The sequence below is a fragment of the Camelina sativa genome, chromosome 20 (assembly GCF_000633955.1).
Source record: "Camelina sativa cultivar DH55 chromosome 20, Cs, whole genome shotgun sequence".
Taxonomy (NCBI): domain Eukaryota; kingdom Viridiplantae; phylum Streptophyta; class Magnoliopsida; order Brassicales; family Brassicaceae; genus Camelina; species Camelina sativa.
In genome coordinates, this window is record NC_025704.1 from 27,575,128 (window position 1) to 27,588,793 (window position 13,666).

At 27.8% G+C, this 13,666-nt stretch overlaps 2 long non-coding RNA genes across 2 annotated transcripts; one reads left to right on the forward strand and one right to left on the reverse strand.

The window, feature by feature from the left end:
• Positions 3,394-5,548, reverse strand: LOC104771837. Its single transcript, XR_764930.1, has 4 exons — positions 5,318-5,548; positions 4,732-4,791; positions 4,116-4,172; positions 3,394-3,647 (listed from the first exon to the last, which is right to left on the reverse strand). It is a non-coding gene; the product is annotated as an uncharacterized LOC104771837 (long non-coding RNA).
• On the forward strand, positions 12,268-13,331 carry LOC104771838. The gene is made up of 2 exons (XR_002036874.1): positions 12,268-12,850; positions 12,961-13,331. It is a non-coding gene; the product is annotated as an uncharacterized LOC104771838 (long non-coding RNA).

Below are 13,666 nucleotides of genomic sequence, written 5' to 3' on the forward strand. Positions count from 1 at the left end.
AAGTTCTTCTTTGTTTTGGCGTTATTGGTGAGATAACAATGAATAGTAAAAAATGGCATCATATATATTGCTTGTGGATGATAAGTTGGAAAACATAATTCTAATTATTTATGTTTTTCTGCTTTAGATGATTCGGGAGTTTGTGTGAGTTATAGTTAGCAGTAGCACCGAAGGAAAGAGAGGAAGTACCAGAGAAAATAGAGAGAAATGTGAAGATGAATAATATATATTATTTGATCACAAAACATCATAGTGTAAGTAACATTTATATTTTTGTTGTTCATATACTTACACCAAAAATAAGCTGTTAAAATTAAAATATCTATTTTTATTAACATTTCTAATGAGTCAACCAAATTTTGTTTATTGTAAAGTACTTAAGGATATATTTACTATATTACAAAGTAATAATTAGTTTATATTATTTGTAATCAAATTATAATTTTGTGCGTATGCACGGGACATATACTAGTTTACCAATAATTATCAACAAGTGTATATTTGCTTTAGCTTTGATGTCTTAAGCAAAAAAAAAAAAAAAAAACTAACCGAACAAATTTTTTTGATACCAATAGAGATTATTAGAAAAACACAATATATATTGATAGTGACATGTGTTAAGGTTCTAATTTGAAACTAGATTATGATCCGTGCTAGAGCACATGTTGAAATTCCTTTTATTTATAATATAATTTTAGAATAAAAATAATTTATATGATTGTTTTTAAAAGTTTTTTGAATAAAACATTATGCAATAAAATCATATGCTAAATATGATGACTTGAAAAAAAACATCCATTTTGTATATGTATTTGAAATGGTTATGTTTGTTGTTTGTGTTTATTTTAATTTTTAAACATATTTGATGAAAATTTTTTTAATATAATCCGTACTTAGGTAAGATTTTATTTTCAACTACACAATAATATCTCGGAAATCATGATTAAGTGTGATAAATTGCAAGATTTATTCCTTTTTATGCCTATCAGTATATTTTTATGTATAACAATATATATTTTGTAACAATACATAGAATACTAAAGATTTTATATTAGAAATTGTATAAATCATTGGAATATTCTCTTTAAGAAAATTATTTGGGATATTCTTAAGTGTATTCATATAGCCTATAGATTGATCAATTAATATATAACCTTTTTATGTAATCAACCTATATTTAGTCTATAACATATTTTGTAACTAACTTATAAAAATTATATAGTCTAAAAAAAAGTTGTGTATTTCCGTTTTATTATATAGAAGATGTTGATATGTGTCAAAATTAGTTGGTAACATAATCACAACATGTATCAAATTATCAATTTGAGATTACAAAACATGTAGAAAATAAGTATTTAATTTTCATTTATATCTTTTAAAAAATTGGTGTGAGATTACGATAAATGTAATAGACCGCCGTATGTGTCAGGATTTCATTTAAAATTTTATATTATTTACTTTATTTTATTTTATAATTAGATATAGATGATAATTAAAATATATTATGCATAGAAATTTTCTTTTTTTTTTAGTTAGGAATATAAGGTAAGATCAATACTTGTTTTCTTCTTAATTTATTTAAAAATAAATAAAATTCATATAAATTCAAATTTCATATCTATACTATTAATTGGGGAGTACAAAACTGGAAAAAAAAAAACTTNCACTATAGAATCTGGAATTACTTTTGATTTGTAATTTTGAAGGTCGTTTTGTCAATATAATTGTAGGTACGATTGTGGTTGTTTGCTACATGAAGCTTGATTTCACGTGGTGCATATATGCTACAAATACATTTGAAGTTCTTCTTTGTTTTGGCGTTATTGGTGAGATAACAATGAATAGTAAAAAATGGCATCATATATATTGCTTGTGGATGATAAGTTGGAAAACATAATTCTAATTATTTATGTTTTTCTGCTTTAGATGATTCGGGAGTTTGTGTGAGTTATAGTTAGCAGTAGCACCGAAGGAAAGAGAGGAAGTACCAGAGAAAATAGAGAGAAATGTGAAGATGAATAATATATATTATTTGATCACAAAACATCATAGTGTAAGTAACATTTATATTTTTGTTGTTCATATACTTACACCAAAAATAAGCTGTTAAAATTAAAATATCTATTTTTATTAACATTTCTAATGAGTCAACCAAATTTTGTTTATTGTAAAGTACTTAAGGATATATTTACTATATTACAAAGTAATAATTAGTTTATATTATTTGTAATCAAATTATAATTTTGTGCGTATGCACGGGACATATACTAGTTTACCAATAATTATCAACAAGTGTATATTTGCTTTAGCTTTGATGTCTTAAGCAAAAAAAAAAAAAAAAAACTAACCGAACAAATTTTTTTGATACCAATAGAGATTATTAGAAAAACACAATATATATTGATAGTGACATGTGTTAAGGTTCTAATTTGAAACTAGATTATGATCCGTGCTAGAGCACATGTTGAAATTCCTTTTATTTATAATATAATTTTAGAATAAAAATAATTTATATGATTGTTTTTAAAAGTTTTTTGAATAAAACATTATGCAATAAAATCATATGCTAAATATGATGACTTGAAAAAAAACATCCATTTTGTATATGTATTTGAAATGGTTATGTTTGTTGTTTGTGTTTATTTTAATTTTTAAACATATTTGATGAAAATTTTTTTAATATAATCCGTACTTAGGTAAGATTTTATTTTCAACTACACAATAATATCTCGGAAATCATGATTAAGTGTGATAAATTGCAAGATTTATTCCTTTTTATGCCTATCAGTATATTTTTATGTATAACAATATATATTTTGTAACAATACATAGAATACTAAAGATTTTATATTAGAAATTGTATAAATCATTGGAATATTCTCTTTAAGAAAATTATTTGGGATATTCTTAAGTGTATTCATATAGCCTATAGATTGATCAATTAATATATAACCTTTTTATGTAATCAACCTATATTTAGTCTATAACATATTTTGTAACTAACTTATAAAAATTATATAGTCTAAAAAAAAGTTGTGTATTTCCGTTTTATTATATAGAAGATGTTGATATGTGTCAAAATTAGTTGGTAACATAATCACAACATGTATCAAATTATCAATTTGAGATTACAAAACATGTAGAAAATAAGTATTTAATTTTCATTTATATCTTTTAAAAAATTGGTGTGAGATTACGATAAATGTAATAGACCGCCGTATGTGTCAGGATTTCATTTAAAATTTTATATTATTTACTTTATTTTATTTTATAATTAGATATAGATGATAATTAAAATATATTATGCATAGAAATTTTCTTTTTTTTTTAGTTAGGAATATAAGGTAAGATCAATACTTGTTTTCTTCTTAATTTATTTAAAAATAAATAAAATTCATATAAATTCAAATTTCATATCTATACTATTAATTGGGGAGTACAAAACTGGAAAAAAAAAAACTTTGTCAAAAAATTCCATAATTTGACCCTACGAGCAAACAAAGGAAGAAGAGGAAAAAAAAAAATTTAAGGGCAACAAGGTAAATTTAATTGTATATGGGACGCGGATCATAACTGTTTGGGAGAATCTCATTCGGATCCTTGATATATTATAAGTGTATCCAAACACTCTATTCTTCTTCGTTTACCTGTAGGATAAAAGAAAAAAAATACATCATAATCATCATAATTGCGGAGGAAATATAGAAATGTCAACTAACAGAATCCCTCATGATCCTCTAGCATATCATAACAAGAGGCGAAATGAAATCAAATCATTAACTGCATATATTTCAGTATAATAACATATATTCTCATTTCAGGCAATCACACCAACCCTTACCTCTTAATTACCATTTGTTCGTACCTCAATAAATAAGTAAATCAATAATCAAAACAGAAAACGGAAACAGTTTGATCCAATCCCTATTCTTACTATCCTATATCATATCAAAATACAAAATCAAATCAAAAACAGAAAATCTTCTATTCAATGCAGCGAATATTCTACCTTTCACCCAAAGCCAACATCAACTACTATATAAACCATAGTATAGAAACGTCAATATTAAACTCATCAAACATACAAACAAACTGAATAGAAAATAGAAAATCACCTTCGTATAAGTCATGGCTGCCACCGATGGTTTCACACATGTTTCTGATCTCAAGGCCTTCAAAACAACATGGAGGATAAGAGTCAAGATAGTTCATACTTGGAAGCAATAAGTGAGTCTATGCATCTACCCCATCATCTAAGCGAGTCTATGCATCTACCCCATCATCTAAGCGAGTCTATGCATCTGAACAATCATTAACACCCAAGAAGTTGTCTACACAACCAATACATTAGGAGAAATATGAAGAAGAAAATGGTGAGCATACGAATGATGTGGATTTGACTGACAAAAAGATTGAGACACTAAAGCTGAAGGTTGAGAATAAGTGATTTGTTGTCGTTTTCTAGCAGTTTAGATTTTTAGATTATGTATAAATCTGTTTATCCAGCTATAAACATTTCTATGAAGAAAATAGAGAAATGCAATGAATTTCTATGACGAACAGAAAATTGTTTTTATCAAGTAACCTTTAGAATCTTTATTAGTTTTATTCACCATAGTTAGCTCCTTTATATTGAATTTTTTTTTCATCATGTAATAATACAAAATATGGTGAACTGCACCTTACCATCGACTTAATGTATATAAGGTTTGAAAGTATATAAAAATGTACCAGGATCTGTAGGAGGAATGGAGGATAGTAGATGAAAATATGAAAGCAAGTCCAGCAAATCTGTGCAATCAAGAAAATATAAATCTCTTAGACCACAAGAATTCATACACTCAGATATAACTTAGCTATAGCCGGAGCATATCTTTATTTCGGTTATCTGAGGAGGCCTTTGCATCAAATCAAAGATCCTATTTGTATCCTCAGAATCTCAATAGTAAAAAAAAAATACATGTACTATTATTATTCTGTTATTGTCTCAGTCTGATTTGTTTTCACTTTGTCTGATACCAAAAGCAAAGTATGAGATGATGATAAGCAAATCGTTGAGTTAAGATGAGGGATTAAAAAGGAGTCAATAAATAAATAAATATATATATATATATATATATATGACTATGATAAGAACTAAAATCTGAAACATGATTACTCTACTTGATAAGCCATTATAAAGAAAAAAAAAAGAAGCAAAAAAAAACCCAATATGAGTAACTCAAGACTCAAATCTAAAACATAGCAAATCGACTTGAATCTGATTTGATTTTGTCGGGAAATAATACTAATATGAAAGAGAGGTGATTAGATTTACCTATGATGGTCATAGGATTAAGCTCAGAAGATTTAGAGATTCATAAGAAATAGGAATCGAAGGTAGAAATGAGAAGGATGAAGGAAAAGAAAAAGGTATCAAGGAAGAGATCCATTGGCTGACAGGTAAAATAAGAAATTGTTTTCTCAGGCGAAACTGAAGGCGGAGACGGCAAGAACGATGTTTTTGTCGTTTCATTTTTTTCTTTTGTTTTTGTTTTTGTTTTTTTTGTTTTGTTCTTCCCTTTTAATAAACTTCAACCAATAATATATAGTATGAAATAGTTTAATTTCTATGGGCATTCGTGCAACCCCTTTGGGTTCGGATATTATCCCATGAGGTTTGGATAAACGGATTTAGGTAAATAGAACCCATTGGTTATTTTTTGATATATGGGTTCGGTTTGGTTCAAGTATTACCGGATTTAGGTACCGAAAAAAAAAGTTTTAATTAATTAAATTTAAATAAATTTAGCTAAATTTTGATTTATTTAAAAAATAATTTTAGATATTTTGATTATTTTTGATGTTTAGGTTTAAAACTAATTGAAATATTCAAAATTATAACTAAAATTTTGGATAATTGAATTATATTAATGCTAAATATTATAAATATCTTTTAATATATTTATATATTCGGGTTATGATGGATACCCGAATGGATACCGGCTAATATCCAATCCTGACCCTAACCCGAACCCACGGGTATTAGAAAATAGAAACCAATAGAGTTTTGTAGGTAAACCCGTACCCAAACCAAACCCAGTTTTTGGATCGGGTTTCAGGTTGGATATTCAGATACGGTTTTATGCCCATGCCTATTCTATATTATACAATCTTAATGTAATTTGTATATTATATTTTTTTTTATTGAACTTTGTTATCCATAGGTTTTACAAAATCAAACCAGATGAATGTGACACACTTCTCTTATGGGTTTCGCATGACAGGTATACTATAGTTAAAAAATAGCAAAATCATTACAAGGCAGACCTAACGAGATAGATTTGTCCAGCTACAAAATTTAGGTCATTTGATTTGACAAATTTTAATTAATATTACTGGTAAATTTTAACGGTTTGATAGTTCACGGGACCATACAAAACGAGTTTTTTTTGTTAGTTCCGGTCTGGGATGGGTTTTCTGTTAGTTTTGGTCTGGGACGGGTTTTCGGTTAGTTCCGGTTTGGGATGAAACGGTTTGATAGTCCATAGAAAGGGAAGAGACGTGTCTAAACTTTAAACATATCACATTTCTCTTACTATTTTTAATGTGCCACTAATAATAATAAAAACAATCAGATCATTTTTTTCTCTATACCGAAGTAAAAACAAATCAACAAGTTTGGACATGAATGTTAATAATATTTATATAAAATACGCTTACAACATAATCTAACATATACATAACATATTGCAAACTTGATCGTAAACTTAGTTTTTGAAATCAACCCCGCACATACGTGCGGGTCCGAACCTAGTTTTAACTTAATTGGACGACTCCAAAGTTTAAGCTTTTGTATTCCACCGTTGAAAAAGCTAACTTATTCCAAAAAAATACACTCGAGATGATGTTCGAAAATATTGGTTCGTGATTAAAACGCTTGGAGAGTAGTACTTGATTTGCTCTTGTGGCCCTATTATTCTATGTGACGGCTATGATTGTTGTCGTGCCCATGTTGTCATTTTAGTCATGCAATATTTGTCAGTTATGTCTTATTTCCAAGACATCAAAAGAATTTATAATGATCGGTAATATCCCCTGTTCTAAAAATCTCCACCTGCACCGATTACTCCCACAAAATCGCCAGGCCCACCATCTTTGCCTTGATTAATGACTAATTCCTGCCTAACATCGATTATCTAATTATGACTATCTAATTTGATTATAACTCGTCTAATCTGATTACTTTATGCTTAATCTTGTATATAATGATTATTTTTAGAGCCAAATATAAACCATATATGCATTTTTTTTGTTATTTAGATATTTAAATTAAGAGTTCATGATGTTTTACAATAACTAATGTACAAACTTTTAATGAAAATCATAAATTTTTTTTTAAAGTTGCGGTTTTATGAGTTTCTGTAATTTTAGAGATGATTTTTATATTTTGTTTGATATTTTTATTTTAACATAAACAAAATTATACATATATTTAATACTATATATTTTTATTTTATTATTAATTTAATAAAATAACTCTAAAACTAGTCCCCAATTAATCTCCGTTTAATCTCCAACTAGATTTGGACCCGCACGTACGTGCGGGGTTGATTTCAAAAACTAAGGGGCATATATATGAAGTTATGTTTGTAAATGTATATTTTTAGAAATATGTTATCAACATTCAATTTACAAACTCTACCAAATTCGTATTTGATCGTTTTTAATTCGGTTTAGACAAAAGAATGATCGGATTTGTTAAAAAAATAGTAAGAAAAAAATAGTATGATATTTTGGGACAGTAAATGGGTCACATACCTTTTATGTAGAGTTTTTTATTTAGCTATTTGTATATTTTAGTCTAACAGATAAATAATATGTAAAGAGATTCAAGGCTAGTTATCAGCAAAATTTATGTTAAACTTGATAATCCAAACATATGTATGCATAGTATTTACATATAAGAAATATATTATGGGAAGTGTCTTTAGTGAGGTGGTTACAACACCAGCTCTACAACTAATTTCATCGAAACCATGCATAGTAGGGATTGGCTATGTAACAGACCTTGTCGATTCAATAATGACAAAATATATAATGTATACGAAATAAGGTATCTATATTAACATTTTTGAAGTACATTTTGTGTTATGTCCTTTTAGTTTTGCTTATTTAAATTTTTATTTACAACATTAACCCTTCAAAAGTTTTCAAAAATAACATTACTTCAGATTTTCTTTCCTAAATATTTTATATTCCATTCCAACTAAAAAATTACAGCAAAATCAATATGGAAACACAAAAAGTAATATATGTAACTACAACTTCTATTGTGTATTGAAAATATTCTATCTATGAATCTTTTGCAAACCAAGAAAACAACAATTTGATTCCTATTTTGTTTTCAGAAACCTGTGAGTTTTGATTCTTAACGTAAGGAGAACTTCGATTCATATTTATTTAAATATTATAATTAATATATATATAAACTTAATATAATATTATGAATATGTAAAATTAAAAAATTTCAAAAATACTATATAATAGATGGGTTATGAAGACGACATGTTGGAATTAATAAACCATCATTAAATTTGTGCTAACACGGGTTAAATCCTCATTTTATTATTTGTCAACACTATTAATATTAGAATATTTGACATATAAAATTATGTTGATTTAACTAAGATTGTGTAAAATAATTAAATCATTAGAAAAAATATGAATTAATCATAACATATAAATAAATTATTATGTATTTAGATCCCTTATTTTTTTGTTATAATAATTAAAAATCAAAATAAAGTCTCAAACTCTAAACAAAACAAACTAAATATAATAAAAAAATAGTCATTAAGTTTATTACGGGTTAAAAAATGAATATAAACATTTAGCTACACAAACAGTCGAAAAATTTAATTATTCTTCTATTTGCAAAACATCAAATATTTAACAATAAAAAATATAATATAAAATATAAATAATAATAAAAATTATATGCACGCGGTGTACCGCGGGTTAAAATCTAGTAAGTTTACATATACATAATTTCGAATTTAATTTTTGATTGTTATGTAAGCAACTTTAAACAACTTCCTAAAATGTTAATTACCTTAATTATTCAATCTGATAAGATTTCTTTATGCTGCATTATTAGGAAACTTATTATTTTGTATTTGTTTTGATACGCGTTTAATCTTTATTTCCAATAACGTGGGTTGATTTGTTTAGATTTAATGGCATCTACACTAAAATATTGAGTAACCATATTTGTTTGGTTCTGATTTTTATGTGGTAAAAATTAATTAAAATTGTTTGGACCAAAAATATCTATTAACATCTCACTTGGCCCCACAGTTCCTCGTTAATTGATATCAAACACTTAGAAATGGAGAGTAAATTGAAGAAATATATGTATACTTATTCGAATTTGAGTGGCATTTCAATTGTAATAATCTCTAACTTACCCTATTATACTATGTATAGATAAATGCATAAATCTACTATAGAATTACATGTTCTTTTCATCTCTCTATAAGACACTAAAATCAAAGTATATTCTTCACAATTAAATTCCCTTGATTATACTACTCCCTGTATGACATTGCATGCTTAGACTATATATTATTTACTTGAGGGTTTTGTGTTAAGAGTAACGTTAAATTCTATTATACCATAATATAAGTTTTGCAAAAGGTGAGGTGCAGCTTATGTATTCGGATTTTTTTTTCTTGAAAATACCGCAACACATGTACTTTTTATATCAGGTTTTTTCGTGGTCTTAGTCTTATAAACTTGTTTTTTAAAGTAGGAAAAAACAAATAATAACTCTTCATTTATTATTGGTTTAGTGACTATAACAAATAATATAACATGTAATTTAGAGACTATAATACATGAACTTAATTTATTATTGGTTTAGTGACTACCTCTTCACTTGCTAATAAGAACTTAATTGTTGCATCTCCTACTTTTTCCTTTTCGTAGGGACGAAAATTTGAAACTAATCAATAAGTTGTGAAAAAATACCAAACAAAAATATATTTAAGTTTTAATAAAACTACAGAAAACGAAAATAAATATTTTTTTTTTGCCATTACAATATTAAATACTAATTACAATGCATGTGGATGAATTATAGCTTGTGGATAATACATGGCTTCTGAAATCATTCTTTGCAACCATTTTTTTTTTTTAACGATTGTTGTAGGTTGTTTGTAATTTTCGATATGAGATATACTTCCATCACGTTTTCTGTTTTTATAGTAGTAGGTCATGGTTTCAAGAATATACCCTAATATTTATGATTCGATTATATCGTCTAGCAACATTATAGGTAAGTAGCTAAGATTTTGTATATGCGTATATTTTTAAATCCGTAATTTAGGTGCAGATTTTTAAGCTGATTACTTGTTATCCGCATATTTACTTCAAAGAAGGATATTATAAGATCTGATTCTCATAAACGTAATCATTTAATTTGAGACATACTATGGTATATTCTTTAAGTGATTCGATATGATCAGTTATATTTATTGGGGATAATCAAAAATAAGTTAACATCCTAAGATTATGTTAACTGTTCGATATTGTGGTATTAATTTCCTAGATTTTCACTTACATAATCTAAGCTAATTTTGAAGAGTTGATTTATTTAGATTGGTTATAGTTATGGTAGGTATTAATAGTACCGATTTTGATGTGAAATGTATATTATAAGTATTAATTGCATCCGATTTTAATCTGTTTGAGTCTTATCAATATTAATCTGTTTGACTACACGATTTATACTTATCCCTATTCAATTTTTAGTGGCATTTCATTGTAATAATCTTTAACTCTATGTCTTTTTATTAAAAATGATTCCCTTTTAATAGTATAGATTTTTTCGCTAGATGCTAGGCCCACACCCACCGCCCGACTAGCGCCTAGCGATTTCTAAAACAGAGGTAATATCTAACATAGAATTCTTAGTGGAAAACTTAAAAGGTTAAGGGATCATACCTGTTTTGGTATCTAACAGAGTGATACCTTGTTTTTGAAGACTGTGATACTAATTGGGCCATTAAATCCCAAATCTCTCAAAGACTTTTTCTTATGTTGGCGATATCATTAAAATCCTTTGCTAGAGGTGCATTTTTGAAATCCCACATATGTAATCAACTGGATAGGGTTGAAAGAATTGGATAAGAAAACGATACATAGTAAGAAATGTTGTAGTAAACATTATTTAACAATTTTGTACCAATGTTCAAGCGTATTGCATACTGAGTTATACTGATAAATTGGTTAATTGAATATAATTCAGTATGGTTCAAAACCTGAAAATAATTCAGTATGGTTCGAACCGAACTTAACCAAAGTGACTGATCTCTTTAGAAAATAAAAAGGCCCATAAAAATCTATATATGATATATCTTCCAAACCTATCAGATAAAAATTGGGCCTTATATATGAGCCCATTATCAACCAATCAATTTTAGGTTGTGATTGGGAACCACTCAAAGCGGATTTCAAAGCGTTTTATATGAAAACCGCTTTCCTTACACCAATCATAAGTTTTTTTATTATTTGCGTTTTTCCAAAAAAAAAAAAAACAAAAACGCACATGCGGTTTTAGCCTTTGATTTAAGCCTTGGACCGCTTTCCCAGAGAGACACACCATTTAACCAGCGGTTTTTCTAAAAAACGCCAATGTATAAATTTTTATAGTTTTATTATAATAATAAATAAAAAAAATTTTATCCACATTACACGGAAGCATCGGTAGACCGTCCGTCAATTCCCGACTCTGAATCGGNTTTTTTAAAAAAAAAAAAAAAAAAACGCACATGCGATTTTAGCCTTTGATTTAAGCTTTGGACCGCTTTCCCAGAGAGACACACCATTTACCCAGCGGTTTTTCTAAAAAACGCCAATGTATAAATTTTTTTATAGTTTTATTATAATAATAATAAAAAAAAATTTATCCACATTACACGGAAGCATCGGTAGACCGTCAATTCCCGACTCTGAATCCGAGAACGATTTATGTTCGAACCTGGTTGCAATCGTTATATTTTTTGATCCGACGATTCGGATTTGACGGCAATCGATCTCCAGGGGACGGCGAGTGGATGGCGAGGTGCACCGGCGAGCGAATCGGAGAGGCAAGTCTCTTGATTTTTCTCTTCTTCCTATGAATACAAACACCTAAATCGGTTTGAATCATTCATTTCTTCCTTCGTCTATCTCATGCATGTATGTGTTGATTAGATTTTCAATTTCGATTTTGCTCTTTGTTAGGTGTGGCGTAGTCAAATGGAGGAAATTAGACCTAATCTTTTTTTACCCTTCTGCTATTTTTGGGTCGAGAGAGAGCCATTGTTCTTAAGATAAAGGTTGTGTCTTTTTTTGTTTTGTTTTGTTTGCTCCTCTGCTTTTGTTTTCTAGTTTAATCCATGTTTTGATTGATTATTGTTTTGTTTTGGTCTGATGTAGTATATCAAGGCAAGTTGTCTTGTTGGTTTTATGCTCTAGACTAGAAATGGTTGCTTCTATGATTCAATGAACGTGTTTTTAGGATTTGTTTATGGATGCAGGACTCTTTAGAAGTGGCAATGTTGAGAATCCTTGGTTCTTCTTTGGAGCGTCTTGTTGATCGTGTTTCCGGTAATGGTGATATTGCTCTATTTTTGCTTTGGTTTGTTATGTATCAAGAGACCTGATTACTTTCCAAGAACTTGCCGGCGAAGTTACAAGTTCACAAGAACTTGGTAAGAGTTTTGGGTTGGTGTAATAGCAGAAACCTGAGAGCTTTGGTTACAGAGTGGACTCAAGGAGAAACTGTTGAGACTTGGTTAAGTTCTTCATCGGCTATGTCATGAAGGTATTTTTTTATCTATCAGATCAATGGCCTGAGATTACATTTGATCTCAGCACAAAAGTGCTTTGTTATCTGATGATGATGATCAAGAGCCTTTAATTTCTCATTTCAAGATTGGAGATGGGAACAATTCATCAACAAGTAAGGGCTCTCTTCTCCTGAGAAAAAGACCATTTGATCAAGTTAAGCAAGCCATTATGCTTGGGCTGATGTGTAGTGACAAACCACCATTGAAGCAACCAACCTTGACGCATATTTATGAATCTTTTTTGTATGAGTCTAGTTTAAGACATGACTCAGAGAGATGAGAGTTTAATCTTTATTTGCTTTGTTTTCAATTTTCAGACATGCTTAAGATAATACTTGTTTCATTTGGCATTGTTTAGGATTTGAATGTCTGTGTTTTTTTTTTTTTTTATGATTACTGCAAGTACTGAGAGAATGAACACATAATTTTTTTCAACTTGCAAAACAGTTTCAGTTTTATGATTGAGAAACCTATGAAAGTTTCTCTACTGGAAGATGATTTTAGTTTAAGTTCTTATTAGGTTGCTTTAATTAGTTTAATATTACTTATATGATTAATTTATTTTTGAGTAACCCATATGGGTTACTCCATTGCCTATAAATTTAGAATGCATATTCAAGAAAAAAAATTATTTTTTCATTTTATCTTTAAATAAATTTCAAAATATAATATATATAAGTAATTTTAGTATTATGAATGTATAACCATAAATCAAGTTTTCTTAACAATAAATGAATTTATTTAAAAAAATTAATATATTAACAATTGGATTTGAAAAAATATAATCCATA